This window comes from Dryobates pubescens, chromosome 16 (assembly GCF_014839835.1).
Source record: "Dryobates pubescens isolate bDryPub1 chromosome 16, bDryPub1.pri, whole genome shotgun sequence".
Taxonomy (NCBI): Eukaryota; Metazoa; Chordata; class Aves; order Piciformes; family Picidae; genus Dryobates; species Dryobates pubescens.
In genome coordinates this window covers 1,826,988-1,847,872 of record NC_071627.1, presented here as the reverse complement: position 1 = coordinate 1,847,872, position 20,885 = coordinate 1,826,988, and the positions used below count along the sequence as shown (strand labels likewise).

Sequence of the window (20,885 nt, the reverse complement as noted above, 5' to 3'; positions counted from 1 at the left end):
GGGAGGTGGTGGAGTCACCATCCCTGGAGGTGTTCAAGAGGAGACTGGATGTGGCACTTGGTGCCATGGTCTAGTCATGTTGGAGGTCTGTTGGAACAGGTTGGACTCGATGATCCTGGAGGTCTCTTCCAACCTTGGCGATACTGTGATACTGTAAACAGGCAACCTTCTTCTTGGAGATCACCCCAAGCCAATCAGGGGCTGTCAAGGGGGTCTCTGTGGAGGTTCCTCTGTGACCATGGAGAGGACATGGACACCTGGCATGGCCAATCCACCTCTGCCCTCTGGAACAGAGTCCGGGGACTGCAAGGTGGGCACCATGGGGATAACTCATCCAGGCTGCCCCAGTTTCCCGAAGTGGTCCCTCTCACTCAAGAGACCCTTCCCCTAGTAACACAGACCCTGTGACAAGTGTGGACATCGCCACCAGCATTAGAGGTGCCCTACCTCGAGCCAGGTGGAGGCCAGGGACAACAGAGTATACTGGGATGTCTATGTGAAATGGCCTGGCACTTCAGAAGCCCTGAAGTACCGAGCTCTGGTGGACACAGGGGCCCAATGCACTCTGATACCATCGACGTACAAAGGGGCTGAGCCCATAAGCATTCAGGGAGTCACAGGGGGCTCACAAGACCTGACTGTACTGCATGCTGAGATAAGCCTGACCGGGAATGAATGGGGAAAGCACGACATAGTGACTGGTCCAGATGCATTTTGCATTCTTGGCATTGACTTTCTGCAGGAGGGATGCTTCAAGGACCCTAGGGGGCACAAGTGGGAATTTGGGGTGGCAGCTGTGGAGACTGCAGGCAAAGAACAGCTGTCCACCACACCTGAGCTGTCGGATGACCCCTCCGTAGTGGGCAGCCACACGTGTCTAAGAAAGACTACCTGACTGCTTTGACAGACTAAAAACTGCAATCCAAGGAAATATTTTGCCAGCACTCTTCATTTTAATCCAATCAACACCACTGTGATACAGTGTATTGGAAGGTCATCTAACCTGAGGGGTCTGAAACAGCTGATGACTGTCTACATACAACTCCATTTGCTGACCTTCCCATCTATTAAATATTATGTAGGAACTTTCAGTGTCTGAATACCAAACCCACTCATCTTTGGAATTCTTCACACTTGCTCTTAATTCCTTATTATTAACGTCCTGCTCTAAATTTGGCCTCCAATGTAGATGCCCATATGAGATGCACTATGCTTTATTAATTGTCTTCAGATACTGAAGTAGGTTGTGAAGAGAGACTTCTTACTCAGGCATGAATGTTTCTCACTCTCTTAAGTATACACAGTTATTGCAACTGCTATATACCCTACTGTATCCTTGAAGCTATGAAAGAATCATATAAAGAAGGAAATTACATTAAAATTTTGTCATATATGGCAATAAAAATAACAGCACAAATGACAGCAATAGTATACCTTCCTGCTGTACACTAGCTCTGCCTGCAAAGTGACAGCAAATTTGGAGAAAGAAGAGGAAAACAAAACAGCAGAAAAGAAATAATCACTTGAAAATGGAAGTAGCAGCCTCCACTTCTTTGGGTACAATGAGAAATGACTTTAGCTTCCTCTCCGTTATAGATGACTCCTGGTAAAAGTTTTTGGTAACAGTTTTATTGGCACTAAAAGATCTTAAAAAGGTAATAAAAGGCAATAAAAGCAAGCAAAGCAACCGGTTGGGCATGCGAGGGTACAAAACTTCACCCCACAGCAGCTTTACAAAAGCCTTCTTCATCTTATATAGTTACAGCATCTACATAAACAAGCTTATGCTAAATAGAAGGCAGGCATATGGTAATGAGTCTTCAGAATAGGTGATCAAATCCCTTCTCCCTACATTCTGTGTGGTAGGGGTCAAAGCATCCACTTGCACACATGCTCAGTCGTCCAGGCTTCTTATCTAAAGAAAACAAAGTTGTTCTCCTCAACCTTGGTGTCTCAAATTAGCCAAACACACTGCCTCTGTTTAAGTCTGTAAAATATGCAGCTCCCCTTTTGTCCTCAAAACAGGCTCCTGCAAGCTGCTGACCCCCAGTCCCAGTGCACTCTGAATTCCCTACCTTTAACACAAATCACAGAATCACCAGTATATTCATAACAATCCCCCATTTTCTTTTTGTCACCATTCATTTGTGTTAAAATTTCCAGATATTTCAGAACCACCTTAACTGGATCATAATTAAGTTCCTCTGTTTTGATCACCTTCAGATCATAACCATCTGCTTGTAACTTATTGGCATAAACAATTTTACCTAAAGGTATTATCATTTTAAAACAACGATTACAAAGAATTACACAGATCAGTATTACAATTATTCCAACAGGTATCACAAACAAATGTTTAAACCAACTTATATTCGATAACCAAGAAGGTAACTTATCCCATATTTCTTTAAATCCACAAGAAGTATCATCCAAAGAAATCTGATGTAATATTTGATTGTGACCTACAATCACTTAACATAACTACAGATTAACATAACTACAACAGCTTACATTTATGACTACACATACAACATGTAAGAAATCCAAAGCTAACCTACTTTGAGTAGATACTTTTGAAAGACTCTTGACTTCAAGCTCTTGAGCTTTTATTGCATCTGTGCTTGTATTCATCATAATTTCAGCTGTAGCAGAAAAATGTACTATCACTTTTTCAAGTTCACTAACCCCAAGCCAAAGTAGAAACCTCTTAGCATAACTATGAAACTTGCTATGCCTGGTTGGTTGTGGATTTGCTCCCCTCTTGGTTCTTCTTGCAAAGCTCCTGAGTAATTCCTGTGGCTGATTTACTATGAAGATATGAGGATAGACCAGTCCTATAGCACATCTTCCTTGCCATCCTAAGCATTTTTACCACATATCCAATACCATCCTGACCCAATAGGTATCTGCCATCCTTTAGGTATGTGTCCTTTCTTTCTGGTCTGATCAAGGCTCCCCATATTTGCTTCTTCCTAACTAATAAATTGTGAACACTTTGAATACTGCCCTATAAAAATTATGTTCCTACATCCAGGGTCAGTCCTATTTCCCCTTTATTCCTGCCTATAGTTGTCTCCCAACATTGCTGGATACAAGGTACAGGCATATTTACATCCAAGGGTTCTTCAAATTGTAATCTCCCCCTTAAGTGAGATTGTGGAATCTCAGTACAATCCTCAAGTTGCTGGGCTTTTGGAATGGTTTTTGTATTTCTGTTACATCAGGAAAGACTGTCCCTATCAAAGGAAACCTGTGTGCTGAATTCTCAGGTAGCTGGGAACATATCCAACAGTAAAAGGACACTGCTGCCTGGAACCCACGACCCTGAGATTAAGAGTCTCCACTGACTGAGCTGACTGTGCTCCCTTTCAACAATTGCAGATAAGTGTTCTGTTCTCATACCTTTACTTCAGATGTTATAATCTTAGCTCCATAATGGCCTTTCAACCTACCTATCATTACTAATATTGGAAGACAATTTATCCACACATGGGAACATCGTCTTTGATTTTGATTGGACTCCTTATACAAAAATAGGGTTAGGATCAAGATTGGGCTCCACCAGTATATGTTAACTCTGCCTCCTTAGCCTACTGGGTGCAACCAGCAGCCAGGTGTCACATCTTCTTGGCAGCAGTTACATTCTTCAGGAGCCCCACAGATTCCTTAACCCACTTTAAGATTTCATTTGGAGTCTCTTCTCTACTTTCTCAGTTAGCTTGTTTGCCATTTCCCATTGTGTATTTCAATTCCTCTTCCCTCAAAATCCTCTACAATAATTTTTCTTATGTCTTCCTTACTTTTTCCTTCTACTAACCCTTTCAATTTAAAAAAAAACTGATCTCCTTCTATGATCAGGTAACCCACCTGGTGGATGTGGGGAGGCCTGTGGATGTACTCTACCTGGACCTCAGCAAGGTTTTTGACACCGTCCCCCACAGCAAACTCCTGGCCAAGCTGTCAGTCCATGGCTTGGATGGGAGCACACTGAGCTGGGTTAGGAACTGGCTGGAGGCCGAGCCCAGAGAGTGGTGGTGAATGGTGCCACATCCAGCTGCCAGTCACTAGTGCTGTGCCCCAAGGATCAGTGCTGGGCCCCATGCTCTTTAACATCTTTATTGATGATCTGGATGAGGACATTGAGTCCATCATCAGTAAATTTGCAGACGACACCAAGCTGGGGGCAGGAGTTGATCTGCTGGAGGGTAGAGAGGCTCTGCAGAGGGACCTCGACAGGCTGGGCAGATGGGCAGAGTCCAACGGCATGAGATTTAACACATCCAAGTGTCGGGTTCTGCACATTGGCCACAACAACCCCATGCAGTGCCACAGGCTGGGGTCAAAGTGGCTGGAGAACAGCCAGGCAGAGAGGGACCTAGTGGCGCTAGTCGATGGCAGGCCGAACATGAGCCTGCAGTGTGCCCAGGCAGCCAAGAGGGTGAATGGCATCCTGGCCTGCATCAGGAACACTGTGGCCAGCAGGAGCAGGGAGGTCACTCTTTCCCTATACGCTGCACTGGCTAGGCCACACCACGAGTACTGTGTCCAGTTCTGGGTCCCCCAGCCTAGAAGCGTGTCCAGAGAAGGGCAACAAAGTTGGTGAGGGGCTTGGAACACAAGCCCTATGAGGAGAGGCTGAGGGAGCTGGGGTTGCTTAGCCTGGAGAAGAGGAGGATCAGGAGAGACCTTATTGCTGTCCACAACTACCTGAAAGGGAGGTTGTAGACAGACAGATGTTGGTCTCTTCTCCCAGGCACCCAGCACCAGAACAAGAGGACACAGTCTCAGGCTGTGCCAAGGGAGGTTTAGGCTGGATGTTAGGAAGAAGTTGTACACAGAGAGAGTGATTGCCCACTGGAATGGGCTGCCCGGGGAGGTGGTGGAGTCACCGTCATTGGAGGTGTTCAGGAGACTTGATAGGGTGCTTGGTTGCATGGTTTGTTTGATTAGGTGGGTTGGATTAGTTGATAGGTTGGATGCAATGATCTTGAAGGTCCCTTCCAACCTGGTCTATTCTATTCTATTCTAACTGAAAAAATACCTCATTGGTAAGCATTTAAGGAATTGTTATATCTTCATTGTCAATCAGAAATTCAGCAGAATTCATTAACTTTAGTAAAAGGCTGCCACAGTTCCATTTCAGTCACAACAACCCCACGCAGAGCTACAGGCTGGGGTCAGAGTGGCTGGAGAGCAGTCAGGTGGAAAGGGACCTGGGGGTGCTGGTTGATGGTAGGCTGAACATGAGGCTGCAGTGTGCCCAGGCAGCCAGGAGGGCCAATGGCATCCTGGCCTGCATCAGACACAGTGTGGCCAGCAGGAGCAGGGAGGTCATTCTGCCCCTGTACACTGCACTGGTTAGGCCGCACCTCGAGTACTGTGTCCAGTTCTGGGCCCCTCAGTTTAGGAAGGAGGTTGACTTGCTGGAGCGTGTCCAGAGAAGAGCGACAAGGTTGGTGAGGGGCTTGGAGCACGAGCCCTATGAGGAGAGATTGAGGGAGCTGGGGTTGCTTAGCCTGGAGAGGAGGAGACTCAGGGGTGACCTTATTGCTCTCTACAACTACCTGAAGGGGGGTTGTAGTGAGGCAGAAGTTGGTTTCTTCTCCCAGGCAACCAGTACCAGAACAAGAGGACACAGTCTCAGGCTGCGTCAGGGGAGGTTTAGGCTGGAGGTTAGGAGGAAGTTTTACACAGAGAGAGTGATTGCCCACTGGAATGGGCTGCCTGAGGAGGTGGTGGGGTCGCCGTCGCTGGGGTGTTCAGGGCGAGGCTTGACCAGGATGCTTGGTTCCATGGTTTAGTTGATTAGGTGGTGTTGGATGATAGGTTGGACACGATGATCTTGAAGGTGTCTTCCAACCTGGTTTATTCTATTCTATTCTATTCTAATACACATAGACTCAGGTGATCTTTACAGCTTGTACACATACTTATGGAGAATGGAGTTGCTCTACTCCCTACAATATGAACTACTGTAATATTAATGGCTATAAAACATGCTAAATAACAGATAGCTCACAAATTAAGTTTATGATGTAAGGATCCAATAACTTTTTTTTCCTTATCCCAATCACCCCCAACCCCTGACTTGTATTCTACAGTAAGATCAATTTCCTGGGTTATAGTTAGATGACTCAGACAAAAATGCATTAATAAATGAGCGGATGATGACGATTTTTTCTAGACAGTCAGATTTTGCAAGCTTTTTTTTCTATAGAAGTGGATGACCTTTTTGTATGTTCAGGCATAGGAGTCTACTGTCAACAGTAGTCCAGCCCAGAAGAGACTATTCTGTTTGGCAGGTTGGCCAATGAGACAGCTGCAGGTCTCGGTTGTCCAGGCTTTTCCTGGTCACATTAGCTGGCTGTGGGCCTGGCACTGCTCGAATTTATTGCAACGTGTTATTAGAGTTAGTTAGAGAGCAAGCAGAATATCTGAATCTAAATAATTGATGGTTTAGAGCTACTTGCATTTTTGCCTTCTCTTGCATGTTCTGTGCTTTAATCAAGACAGGATAGAAGGATGTTTTGCCCAGTGTGTGCGGCATTTGTGTTGTGGTTGCACATAGGAGCTCAGATGATGCACAATAATGGCACTAAGCTAAGCACCCTAGAAGCCCTGAAGTTTTCCATACACGTGTATTAGGGTTTTTCAACCATATGTATATATTAGTTTTGTTTTCCATATAGCTAATCCAGAGGCCTGGATAGGATCTCAAAATTATATGAAGCAGATGCAGTTCCAATGAAATCAATGAAGCTGTATCAGAAAAATAAGATTTTCCAGGATTACAAAAATAAGGAAAACATGTTCTTAGAAAAGGCAATGTATTGTACACTTTTTGCCTCTACTTTTGCTTGGGTTTTTTTATTATCTTTTCCTCACTACATCAATCATACATGTAGGATTTCAGCTATTGTTATATGGACAGTAGCCTAATTATAGAAAACTGATTTCCTCAATGTGGTGGTTTTAGGGTATGCCTTTAAAATGTAGTTACAGATTTCAAGCAGAAAAGTAGAAAAATATAAATAAATCACTATTGGGTGTAAAAAGGAAAACAAAAGATTATTCTAAACAAATTCATTGGGTAAATATCTGGAAGAAGAGGAGCTGTACCATAACAATTCTTCCCTTCTCTCTTCTCTTCTGATCTTGGCTGCTTTTGCTTTGCTCTGGAGAGACAACCTGTGTGCTTTTGGCTGGCCTTGGCTAAGTCTAACTTCTCTGCTCCTTTCTCTTGCCCCTTTTGTACAGGGGGGTAAGGGGAGCCAGGGAGGGAGAAGCTAGTAGCTTCCCCTGGTCCTTGGGCAGGGGTATCCTTGTGCTGTTTATCAATTGTAAATCTCTCTGTAATATTGTAACTCCTGGATATTTCATACATCTTCATTGCATTCCATTGTAGAGTGTAGATTTTGTATGTAAATACAGCTTCATTTGCTTCTAACTGAGTCAGTCTGGCAAAGTTAATGCTGGGGGGGAAACTTCAACCCACCACAGTGACATCATTTGACTTCATGTTGTCTCATCAACATATCTGGCATCATTCAGGGTCATTCATCTCTACAAATAAAGTTATACACAATAAATAATTTTGGAATGTGCTCTATTTTTTTTCTCATGTCCTTTGATTACACAATGACTTGGGCTTACCTGTGATGAATTATCATAGAGAGGTTTCAGAGATGGATTCATTAGCATGGAGGGAGGTGCTTAGGATAATTTAGCATGTGGTAGTTACCATATAACAATATTAAGCAGACATGTTGCTTTGTATTAGGGCTGTCTCTTCCTCTGGGACAGAAGCCATTCCCTCTGTGATGTGCCATCCTATGTAGCTACACACAGCTCCTACCAGCAGTAGAACAGCCAAGCACTGGCAAGCCCATACAGTCTTTATAATTAAGGTATCATGATTTCTGAAGTATCTACACTGATAGGGAGAGATGTCAGAGGTTGCCCCAGTAAAAAGGCACTTTGTCTAGTGAGAATGTGGCTAGACACTTTTAGTATTATTTCAGTCATGCAAGAGGATGTTTCCAGCAGAGAAAAGGTGAAGAGTCATCTACTACAGGGTATGTCAGCTTAGAGTAAGCACAATCTTACCAATATTCCAGTGCTGTTAGAGCATAATTTACCCATCTGTCCCCAGGCACATATGCCTTTCTCTGTTTTACTTAAGTCTTATCTCAGTTTGCATTCTCTTTGCATTGTGTTCTTAACAGCAAAACAACCCAATAAGTATTTGATAATAAGGCTGGATATGTGAAAACCTGTTGTCGTAGTTTGGGCTGGGTGCCCTCTGCTACAGGGGTGTTTCCTGTGTCCAGAAGTCCAGCCCAGTGGGTGGACACAGGAAATTAGGTATTTCTACCATAATCCCTTGCACCACTATACATTTTGTGGCAGGGTCTGGCACTTGCTCTTTCCTTCCCTCTCTGACACCTGGTAACTGGGGGAGAGATCTCCTGGCCATGGGCCTGGCTAGGCCCAAGGCCACGGGGGGATGGGCAGTCTCAGATCTGGCCAGCTGAGACTAGCCTAGCAGTGGTGGGGGGGAAGGAGGAGCCCTGGGGCTTTTGGGTGCACCCTCAGGTGGGGATGGGATCTTTCTGGATCTGTTTTGGGGTTCCTCTTGTCAGGACTGTATTCATGATTTACTTGACCTCAATCAAGATAGCAGTATTCTTCGGGCATGCCAGTGGCAATGTGTTTTAAAAAAACAAATCCTATGTATAAGGCTGTCTAAATCAAGGCAGCAGAGAAAAGAGTATCTCAGATCCAGGTAGTTTCCTGACAGTGTAGAATTGAGTGCAGGGTCTTCTTGCACTTCCATAGCCTCTGTTTCTAAAGCAGCAGAAGATCACAAGGAGGGCCCACTTTACATATATGAAAATTAAAGCAAGAAAAGTGAAGTTGCTTGCTATAAGTATGGCATACATATACAGAGTTAGAGAACTAGACCAATCAAAAAGAAGCTAATGAAGCTTTATTCCTCTTTTTCCAGCAAAGCTGACCATTAGCTTTCACTGAAATCCCAGGCCCCTCACCCATTTGGGATTTCTGTGGAAGTCAGTGATTTGACTTTGATGCTTATAAATACCTAAAGGGCAAGTGTCAGGAAGATGGAGCCAGACTTCTCAGTGGTGTCCAGTGACAGGACAGGGGGCAATGGACACAAACTGGAACACAGGGTGTTCCACATAGCCATATGGAAAAGCTTCTTCCCTTTGAGGGAGGCAGAACACTGGAACAGGGTGACCAGAGAGGTTGTGGCATCTCCTCTGGAGGCATTCAAAACTCACCTGGACATGTTCCCAGGTGATTTACTCTAGGTGATCCTTCTCTAGCAGCAGGGTTGGACTAGATGTTCTTCAGAGGTCCCTTCCAACTCCTACCACTCTCTTAATTCATAACTTATGAGTAAGACCTGTAAATAAGCTGCTTTCAATTCTGTGGTATTCTCTCACTGAAATTATAGGAATGCCATCCAGATAACTGAAAGAAACTTGTCATTGGTTTTCTGCTGAATCTGAAAACACTTTCTGTAGATAGCAGTAGCACAAGCCACTTCAAATACTTCTCTTCATTGTTGGTAACTCTTGGGTTTTAATTGACAGGAGTCTAATATTGTTAATTTGAATAATGGCTGAAACTTGGAAGTTTCCGAATACAGGGCCTGCAGAAAACATTATTTTTAATACTCATTGTATGCTAACTTTTGGGGAGAGGCACAAGGAGTTTGTAGTCTCTTGGTTTCTATTTACTGCACACAAGAGGTAATACAAAATAGTCTTAAGACAGCTGCCTCACCATACACACATATTCCAAACACATACATATAGCCAAATAATAAAACCAAGGGGAAAAGTTAGCCTTTCTCTGATTGATGCTTTCTGAGCCATTGTGGGTACCTAGGTTGTACTTCTGAATTTATTCCTGTATTGATGATAGATAAATGTCTTCTCTTTTTTTCGAATGAGATTTTTTTCTTTTAAGTGGAAATTTCTGGGTAGTTGCCTGGCTTCTGGGAGCAGCAGCTCAAAAACAAAACAAAACAACAACAACAACAAAACCACACCCCAAACATTGTTGAAAAATTTGCTCATAAAATCATGAGGTGTAGCAGTATATCAGTGAACAGGAAAATGCAAGCTCCTCCCTAATTGGTTCAGGTCTTTCTGAGTTTTGATTAGCTCTTGCACTTCACTGGTTGAGTTGCCTGGCTGCGCCCCATACCCCTATTTTACAACAGTAGACACACTCATCACAAAGAGTTGGGTTTCATGTGGAACCACAGGAAATGTGATGGTCTCAGCTCTTTTAAGTGTAAAAGTATGCAGCATTTGCAGCTGGTTTGGTTTCAAGAGAACAGCATGTAAAAAATGTCTTAACTCTTAAGAGTTGTATCATAAAGCTAATTTAAAGTTTAAGAAGTTACTACAATAAGCCCCAAATTATCAATTAGAAATAATAATGTCATAATTCCCATGGGTTTTGGCAGCTCATTTACAATTTATTGGTACCTGAGTTAGGAATTACCGATGTTGACAAAGCAAGGTGTTTGCTATTTCATCTACTAGTCAAGGCTACATTTCACAGCATGTATTTATCGCATTCTCATAAGGAGGCTGGCTGTGCCAAGTCAAAGGGATTAACCAAAACTTGCTTGGTGTTTATCAGCTTCGTTTGGAGCACTCTAGCCAGAATTTTCTCTAGAACTCAAAGCTGGGAGCTTTTAGAATGCTGCAAGGTCAGATTTGTTGCAAAGAGTTTGCACAGCTCTTCAATTCATTGGTGACTTCAGACTTCAGTTTCCATTCTGAGCCCAAGACGAGCTCCTGCCTATACACAGGCTTAACAAACCTGACCCAGCCCACCTTCTTTTCGTTTTTGTTTCTGCAGTGGAAAGCTAAGAAGAGGCGACGAAGAAACGGGCAGTGCAGCCAAAAGGAAGACTTTGCCAGAAGGTATTCTACTACTTTCAACCTCAACGCTGCAAAGCTCAGCAGGTCAAACGAGCCCTGTCTGAAAGTGGTGAAGGGCCCCGTTGCGTGACAGCTAAGCAAAACTCCAAGGAGACGGAGTTGGCTTTGCTGGGACGCTGAACAGCACGCACCCCGTGCAGCAGTAGCAGCCTCGGTTTCCCTGCGAGCTCGCTTGCCAGCCCCTGGACAGCCGTGGCCGGTCTGGCGCAGCATAGGGCGGCACCGCAGCGGCGAGAGCTCCGCCCCAGACGCCCCGCCCCGGCCGCCGCAGGGCAGGGCATGGCAGGGCAAGGCAAAGCAGGGAGGGATAGACTTAGGGGCAGGTTAAGAGTACGGGAAGTGACCGTCGGAGGGAAATCGCTGTCTGGCCCTGGGAGCAAGGGACAAGGAAACCTTGGAGAGCTTCAGTACAGCGCGGGGGTGAGTGATATGAGCCTCTCTGTTAGGAGTGGGTTTTTGTGCTTTAATGTGTATTTGACCTATTTTCACCTGTGCAATCCCAGCAGTGTTGCTCTGATTTAAAAAAAAAAAAAAAAAAAAAAATCCTCCATTAATTGGTGAAGAATTATTTATAATTTGCAGTTATGAGTGATGAGGTGGGACAAGAAGAGGAAAAAAACAATGGTTTTGCTGAACTGTGTCTATGTCCCAGCTGCTTGGCAGTACCTGTGTGCACAGGTGTGCTCCTGCCACTCTGAGCTTGGCAGGCACGGGTGGGAAAAGAGGGTATCAGCAGAGGCCGGTGGGGGGACTCCTCCCTTCCTGGTTTTAAAGAGCAATTTGTCTGTGGGTAAGAGTTGGGTGCAGTTCTGCTAGCTGTACGAAGCGTTGCTGTTGCTCTAGATTGGATGGTTTTGCTCCAGATCTTTTTTGAAATTAGTTTAAAGGCCAATCCTCTACTTGTTAGCAGTCATGAACAGCCACCTTTTAGGGATACTGTATGCATTTGGGGGAAGTGGTGAGAAGCAGCTTTCAGGTCTTCTGCTACCCCTTTTTAGATTAGCAGAAGCTCTGCTGGAGAAGGATGTTCCAGGTTCTACCTGCTGCCTTCAGATTTATAACCTGCTTTTGTGACTCTTACAGAATGAGGCAGGCTTCCAATTGTGGAGATGTCTCCCTAGTGTACAAAACTAATATGTGAAAATGTGTGCATACAGGTGGCTGGTCCTTCCTCTCACTGGTGAAGGTGAGGCCTGACTGGGTGAGTGCTTGCACCAGGGATGACACTGATCACTGCCACCTGTGGGCTCAGCCTCCTTAGAGGAGCCTCACACCCTAAATCTTCATCTTCCATTTTCTTTCCAGAGACCCAAACCATCAGACCTAAATTACAGTAATGTTCTTGAATTCTTTTGTTTGCTTGATTGAAGGGCTAGTTTTGATATGTTTTGCATGTTTAAAAGCAGAGGTGCACTGTCTGCATAAACACTTGTGATGTTGACTTTTCTCTAAAAATCAAGGTGTTTGTAGTGCTGTGATTAGGTTAGTTAATTCTGCATGACCTCTTGAGTTATGTTGTTGCTTTATTGGTGTTAAGAGAATTTTAAGAGCCTGCTGCAATGCTTTTGTCCAAAAACATAATCAAAGAATCAATCAGATTGGAAAAGACCAGGACCTTGCCATATATATGGCCTCTGTGCTACAGCCTGATCAAACATTCATTGACACCAGTGAAAATCATTCTGCTAACCTCAGTGGTGGCTGGGCTAGCTGTTGTGGCTTGTACAAGTACTCAAGAATATTAATGCTGTGGAGACCAATGGGGTAGCCGAACTGTAAAATTCTCATTGCAGCCACAGAACTTTCCAAGTGTGCACTGAGCAGCAACTTTGATCTGAGTTGTTTGGTGTTTCCCATAGTGTTCTTCTGTTAGCAGCAGAAATTGCTGGAGTGTTTGTTTTGGGGATCTTTGAGTATTTCAGTGAGGGAAGCAAGAAAATGTATCCTGGTTTGCTTTCTTCTGCATTCTAGAAGTTGCACTTTATTTCCATTAAGAAATCTCTGTCTATGGGGGTTTTTGTTTGGTTGGTTTGGTTTTTTGTTTAGGTTTTTGGTTTGTTTGGGGGTTTTGTTGTTGTTGTTTGTTGGTTTGGGTTTTTTTGTGGTCTACTCCCAAAACTCTCACTGCTGTTGTGAAACTGCTGATGTCCATTTGGGTTAAACTTATTGGACTTCAACCCAATTGGACACCAATATGAACAAAGATGGCTTCATGTGACTACTTGGGAGAGATGGGGGGGAGAAGATGAGGTGCATCTTGAAGATGGGGGTGGGGGTGATTCTGGTTGAAGGAACTGAATTCACTGTACTCTAGTATTTCTGTCTGAGGTGAACATGCCTGTGGGCTTTGCCATCTGTGAGGCAAGAGCAGATGGGTATCACAGGTACTGAGTGTGACGGTGTGCAGATGGACCAAGGGCCTTAGCAGGACATTCACACGCATGAATCCAAATCTTATTACTTAAATTTGAAATAGTACCATCCTCATAGCTGTTTCTCTATCCATAGCTTGGTGCTCCTGAATGACAGCTTGCATGTGTCTCCAGTGTGCTGCTGATCTGCATAGCTCAATACAAGCATCACTGTTTCTGGTCCCCAGAGCTCTGGATGCTGCTTGGATGCTTGGCCTGCAGCATTGATCTAAGTAGAGATAAATGGCCTATTGGACTTGGGTTCTTTCCAGTCAGGTTGCCCTCTGAGTGCTGAGGGTAACTACCCAAAATGTGGTGTCTCTCCAGGGCCTGAGAACCACTATAAATTAGTGGATTCTTTGGGTGGAAGTATTGGTATCAAAATTATGGGCCTAAAGCCTGGAGGGGTTGGAAGCAGTGAGAACTCGTGGAATGTTTTACCACCTTCTGGATTCCAATCTGCTCACTTGCAAAAAAGAAGGTACTAAGCCCTATTTTTGAGGTTTTTCAGGTGGCCTTTTTTAAGGATTTAGGGAAAGGTACAGAAGACTCTCATCTGGTTCTAGTTTTATCTCCCTAATTGTTTAGGTAGTAAAGCCTCTGCTCAGAAGAAAAAGCACTAGTGCTGGAATAGTCTAGCTAGTTGATAGTGAATTAAAAAAAGCCTAGAAGAAACTTTGGTCTTTGGGGGAAATGCTTTTTTAGTTATTATTTTTGCTGAGCTAGACTTCCAGAATCGATGTGATTGTCTCTCACAATATTCTTAGTCCTGGTGAACTCGGAAACAATGAAAAGTGTTGTAAAATTGATGGTGTGTTTAAAAAGGAGCATGTGCTTAACTGTATACTACTTATGTTGGACTAAATGCATGTGCAGAATGCTATTCCTTATAACATCTGTAAAAGGGAAATAGTAAGAAGCATGCAGGAGGCTAACTTGTCAGTTTTGACATATATCCCAGATGTTTTGGTGAACGGCGCTATATAAACATCAAGCCTCTTGGAAACACCTGGTAAAACGGGGCAGAAAACAACAGTAATGGTCTGTGTGAATCATCCTTAGTCCAAGCCTGCCCTCTTTTGGAGACCATCACTTGCTGCATTTGGGCTCAGAGGTGTATCTCAGTAGTCTCTCTGCTTTGTAACTGACCTGTGCATTCACATTTCTCTTTACAAAAATAAACAAACTAATCAATCAAATACACACACACAAAAGCAAGCAAGCAAGCAACAAACTAAAACCCAAATCATACAAACAGATGACACCAAGCTGCAAGCAGATGTTGCTCTGTTAGAGGGTAGGAGAGCTCTCCAGAGGGACCTTGCCAGTCTGGACAGATGGGCAGAGTCCAACACGGTGACATTTAACAAGTCCAAGTGCTGGGTGCTGCACTTTGACCACAACAGCCCCAGGCAGTGCTACAGGTTGGGGTCAGAGTGGCTGGAGAGCAGCCAGGAAGAGGGGGACCTAGGGGTAGTGGTTGACAGCAGCTGAATGTGAGCCAGCAATGTGCCCAGGGGGGCAAGAAGGCCAATGGCATCCTGGCCTGGATCAGGAATAGTGTGGCCAGCAGGAGCAGGGAAGTCATTCTGCCCTGTGCTCAGCACTGATTAGGCCACACCTGGAGTCCTGTGTCCAGTTCTGGGCCCTTCAGTTTAGGAAGGATGTTGAGTTGCTAGAAGGTGTCCAGAGAAGGGCAACAAAGCTGGGGAGGGGTTTGGAGCACAGCCCTATGAGGAGAGGCTGAGGGGGCTGGAGTTGCTTAGTCTGGAGAAGAGGAGGCTCAGGGGAGACCTGAAGGGAGGTTGTAGCCAGGTGGGGGTTGGTCTCTTCTCCCAGGCAACCAGCACCAGAACAAGATGACACAGTCTCAAGCTGTGCCAGGGGAGGTTTAGGCTTGAGGTGAGGAGAAAGTTCTTCCCAGAAAGAACTTCTGTGAAGAACTGCGGAGGATTTCTTGGCAGAATGTGAATACCTGATGGGAATAATGAACAATCCACACTATCAGGCCTGGGAAGAAGTGTAGGAATTGGGGCTGTGGGCAACTCGCCCTGGGAGCAGCACAGAGGGCTGAGAAAAGAAGACCTGTCAGCTGATGAAAAAAAGCTGCTCTGCAGCTGTCTGACCTTGGAAAGAAGGAGTTGCTAATCACAGAAACTAGCTATGCAGAGCACTGTGTAAACAAGCTTAACCTTAGAGGCCTATAAAAGCAAGAGATGTCAGAATGAAGTTGAGCTATGCTTTAACCATATTGGTGTTTGTCATAGTCTCCATTGCACATGGCACCCTGCGAACAGGGAGAAAACTGAAGTGCTGCTGGTTGCTTTGAGCGACGATTCTTCTTACCGCCAGGCAACTGCAGTGGGAGCTGAAGCAAGCTTGTGACTCACCCTCTTAAGGTAGGCACTGCAAACCTATAGAAATGGAAACGGAAGCAGCAGTGCAGTTACTAGGGAGTATTCTCTCTAAGAGAGGTGAACCCTGTAACTTGAAGAAGGTCCATGAGTTAATACATTGGGCCCGAGATAAGGGATTCATGCAAGAAATCCCGCTTTTATTTAGTCCACAAGCGTGGTGAGAGGTTGGAGATAAACTCAGGGATACAACAACAGCAGGGGAAAAAGATGCTGCGAAAACTGCTGAAGGATTAGGAATCACCTGGAGGGTGATTATTAACAGCCTGAAGGAAATGCAGGCAGAACAGTGTGTTGCTATGACTGCCACCCAAGTGTTAGTGGCAGCTCCAGATGTTACGGGGAAGGAGTCGTCTGCCGCTGGCGTTAAGGAGCCTTCTCGTATGGAGAGGTTTTTCTTGGGATCCTGAACTTTAGGTGCAGTAAAAGGAATGTCTGCTCCAATTACCAAAACAATAGCAGACATTAAGGTAGATAAAGACTCTAACGCTGAGGTGGAACAACCGCTGGTGGCACAGATGGAGGAAGAAGGAGGTGGAATCGCTAAACAAAGCGACAAAACACGGGGCAGATCAAAGTGTTTGCCCCGACAGGAATACTGACAATGCCCAGCAATAGAGAGCCGCTCCTCTGGAGACAGTTCTCCTTTCCAGTGTTCACGCTAGTCTAAATGCGTGAGGGGTCGTAATAGCGGCACAAATTCGTGGCGGGTCCTAAAATAAATAAAGTGCTGGAAGAAGTCTTGAAACAGGTACAAGTGAAGATCCCTGATCTTGCTGTATCAAATGTGTTTACAAAAAGAAGTTTGGGATCAGGTGGCGGTAATGCTTTAGGACGCAGCCACAACAGGGAACGCTGAAGCTCAGCGCTTGCTTCCCTTTTGGTGGATCACATTTGAGAGCTTAAAGCACAAGAAGAGAAAGCAATATTGGGAGTCAGTACAGAGCTCAGGATGGCAATGAAAGTAAGTGAAATTGCTATGTCTTCCTTTACAACGTGGAAATTAAAGATTCTTTAGAACAACTAGCAGAAGATCCTAAGGCAACTTCAGCATTAATTAACAGCACTTTGCTAAGCCCTCCTGCAACCTTGGAGCTGCAGACACTAGGCCTAACAGCAACAGCAGCCCGCTACCCCCCCGCCACTGTACCCCCCTGCTGCTGAGTCTTGAAAGTTTTCCAGCCTGTTTTGATTGTGGACAGAAGGGACATTATAAATTAAAAGATCACAACTCAGTTTTGTGACTATATTAAGAAAGGAAATTAAGGTTGGACAAGGTGACAAGGCTCTACCTAAACAGTCACAGAAAGACAACGAAAAGGCATGACATCAGGAGACAGAACAACAATTAAGTTCAAATCGCTGCCATTACTACTTACTGACATGGCCCTGCCTTCAAGGAAATTACAGGCCTGTCAGCCTGACCTCAGTGCCAGGAAAGATTATGGAACAGGTCATCCTGAGTGCAATCACACAACACTTAGAGGATGGCCAAGGGATCAGGCCCAGACAGCATGGATTTAGGAAGGGCAGGTCCTGCCTAACCAACCTGATCTCCTTCTATGATCAGGTGACCCGCCTGGTGGATGTGGGGCAGGCTGTGGATGTAGTCTACCTGGACCTCAGCAAGGCCTTTGACACCATTCCCCATAGCAAACTCCTGGCCAAGCTGTCAGCTCATGGCTTGGATGGGAGCACACTGCGATGGGTTAGGAACTGGCTGGAGGGCCGAGCCCAGAGAGTGGTGGTGAATGGTGCCACATCCAGCTGGCAGCCAGTCACTAGTGGTGTGCCCCAGGGATCAGTACTGGGCCCCATGCTCTTTAACATCTTTATTGATGATCTGGACGAGGACATTGAGTCCATCATCAGTAAATTTGCTGACGACACCAAGCTGGGGGCAGGAGTTGATCTGCTGGAGGGTAGAGAGGCTCTGCAGAGGGACCTCGACAGGCTGGGCAGATGGGCAGAGTCCAACAGCCTGAGATTGAACACATCCAAGTGCCGGGTTCTGCACATTGGCCACAACAACCCCATGCAGAGCTACAGGCTGGGGTCAGAGTGGCTGGAGAGCAGCCAGGTGGAGAGGGACCTAGGGGTGCTGGTTGATGGTAGGCTGAACATGATCCTGCAGTGTGCCCAGGCAGCTAAGAGGGCCAATGGCATCCTGGCCTGCATCAGGAACAGTGTGGCCAGCAGGAGCAGGGAGGTCATTCTGCCCCTGTACACTGCACTGGTTAGGCCACACCTCGAATACTGTGTCCAGTTCTGGGTCCCTCAGTTTAGGAAGGAGGTTGACTTGCTGGAACGAGTCCAGAGAAGGGCAACAAAGTTGGTGAGGGGTTTGGAACACAAGCCCTATGAGGAGAGGCTGAGGGAGCTGGGGTTGCTTAGCCTGGAGAAGAGGAGACTGAGGGGTGACCTTATTACTCTCTACAACTACCTGAAGGGAGGTTGTAGACAGACGGATGTTAGTCTCTTCTCCCAGGCAGCCAGTACCAGAACAAGAGGACACAGTCTCAGGCTGCGCCAGGGGAGGTTTAGGCTGGCGGTTAGGAGGAAGTTTTACACAGAGAGAGTGATTGCCCATTGGAATGGGCTGCCTGGGGAGGTGGTGGAGTCGCCATCACTGGAGGTTTTCAGGAGGAGACTTGATGGGGTGCTTGGTGCCGTGGGTTAGTTGTTTGGGTGGTGTTGGATTGGTTGATGGGTTGGACGCGGTGATCTTGAAGGTCTCTTCCAACCTGGTTTATTCTATGTATTAAGGGTGTTGTACATCATTGTAATAAACCCCACTGCAAAAAAGCTAACTTCGGCTATGAATTCGGCGGCGACCCCCCACACTTCTACCCTCCGCTCTGTACCTATGATGGCTTCGTTTGTCAGCCACCCTTTTACCTCCTCCCGTTTTTTGATAAGACTGTAGTTTATGAAAATTGTGTTCTGATTTAAAGCATCAGTACTAATTTTATTATTTTTGATTGTAATGTGTTTTAAAGATTTGTTATTTTGATGTTTGTGGTGGTTGAGTTTTAACAGTGTACCTAATGAATTATCAAGTAATAAGTACTACTAATAAATACAATAAGCATACCTTAATTATCATTTACTATCACAGTATCACTAAGGTTGGAAGAGACCTCAAAGATCATCGAGCCCAACCTGTCACCACAGACCTCATGACTAGACCATGGCACCAAGTGCCACGTCCAGTCCCCTCTTGAACACCTCCAGGGACGATGAACTATTATGGTTTGTATTTGATTGTAATAGAATAATAGCATATATTTGTGATGATGGGTAAGTTTAAGTAGAATAAGTTGTTTTATGAGTTCAGATTTCAAGTCTTTCTTTTGGTTTATACCTTCCTTTTTCGTTTGTTTCCTTTTCTGTGTGCCATGGAGACCTTCTTGCTGTCTACAACTCCCTGAAGGGAGGCTGTAGCCAGGTGGGGGTTGGTCTCTTCTCCCAGGCAACCAGCACGAGAACAAGAGGACACAGTCTCAAGCTGTGCTGGGGAGGTTTAGGTTGGAGATGAGGAGACAGTTCTTCCCAGAAAGAGTAATTGGCCATTGGAATGTGCTGCCAAGGGAGGTGGTGGAGTCACTGTCCCTGGAGGTGTTCAAGAGGGGATTGGACGTGGCACTTGAAGCCATGGTTTAGTTGTCATAAGGTGTTGGGTGACAGGTTGGACTTGATGATCTCTGAGGTCTTTTCCAACCTTATTGATTCTATGATTCTATGATTCTATCTCTCTCTTGTTTTTATTTTCTTCTCTTTTTGACATTGATTTGATAATTTAATGTTAACATAGTTTAAGTTTTTCAGGATTTTTGGTATTAGCATCAGTTAAGGGTTTGATATAGGTATATTATAAAATGACTTTTTCAGTCTTTTGTTTTTTTTAATTCATAATAGCTTTAAGGATTATATTTTAAAAAAAAAATCAGTACTGCAATCATCTCAATGGACAGCACAAGAGTCAAGAAGACAGAAAAACAGCATTTCCCATGAAGCTGAAAATCACCAGAACCACCTAACACTGATCACAATGACTATTATAATAATCTGAGACCAAAAGCAACAATGAGAAGAAGAAACATCTGAATTAAGACTGACTATTATGATTGCTTAATTGTTGTGTGATTGGAGAATATATTTACCTGGATTTATATGTTAACAGTCTGTCATAGTAAAGTAATAATGTTAACCTTGTTTGTTTTTCTGTATGCAAAGAATGTTAGGTTAGAATCATATAGTTTTGTTGCCTTTTGATTCTGTTTGTTGGGGAGTTGTTAGCTAAACTTTGTAGAAAAGGATAAACTTTATTATAACCTGTGTGAAAAATTAACAATAACTAACCAGTAACAGGAACTGTGAAGACAACTTATTGACAACAATTACTGAGATAATGAAGAATGGAAGTAACAAAAATAAGGATAACAGCACAAATTGAGACACCCAACAGTGAATAAACTAGCATTTTAAGCTGCCTTTGATCAACCACCTCAACATCTGGGTGCAGCATGGTGCAATGGGTGGTGCGAGCTCTCCTCCTGAGAAAGGAAGAAACAACAGAAAAAGGAATAGCCTTGATTTCTTTTAAGTCAAACATGTAGGGTGAGAGAAACTTCAGAGCCTTAACAGAACCAACCTCTCTGGTTGTTGTGGAGGGCAAACAACTGCTCATCTAGGCCTCTCCTCCCTGGTGGGTGACAGTGGCCTAACAGCCTGATGGTGAGAAAACATTGCAGCGTTAGAGCCAAGTTAGGAAATTCTTTTCTGGTGTAGAGAAACACTACCATTGGTGGACTGGCTGGCATCTCAGAAAGCTCTGGAAATGGATCCGGGGTGGTCTCATCCTCTCTGGCTGCGGCCATCTCTTCCAGCTTGAGTGGTAACACCTCGTGATTCATGAGTGAGAATGCGCAACTCCAACCCTGCACATGCGCTGTAACCCTCTATGGTTCAGCCAGGATGCTGTAATGCATGTTGAAATCAAGACCATAACTAGCAAAAGAGTTTTGTTCTATATAATTTTTCTATCTTTTCTTGTGAACCCCACAAATGTT

At 44.7% G+C, this 20,885-nt stretch overlaps 1 long non-coding RNA gene across 1 annotated transcript in view; it reads left to right on the top strand.

Annotated features, from left to right (window-relative positions):
- The first annotated feature begins 11,317 nt into the window (after positions 1 to 11,317).
- The window catches only part of LOC128897904 (uncharacterized), a 48,196-nt gene continuing 38,628 nt past the window's right edge, over positions 11,318 to 20,885 (top strand). The window contains exon 1 of the long non-coding RNA XR_008462633.1: positions 11,318 to 11,408. This is a non-coding gene — a long non-coding RNA (uncharacterized LOC128897904). The remainder of the gene's footprint in view (positions 11,409 to 20,885) is intronic.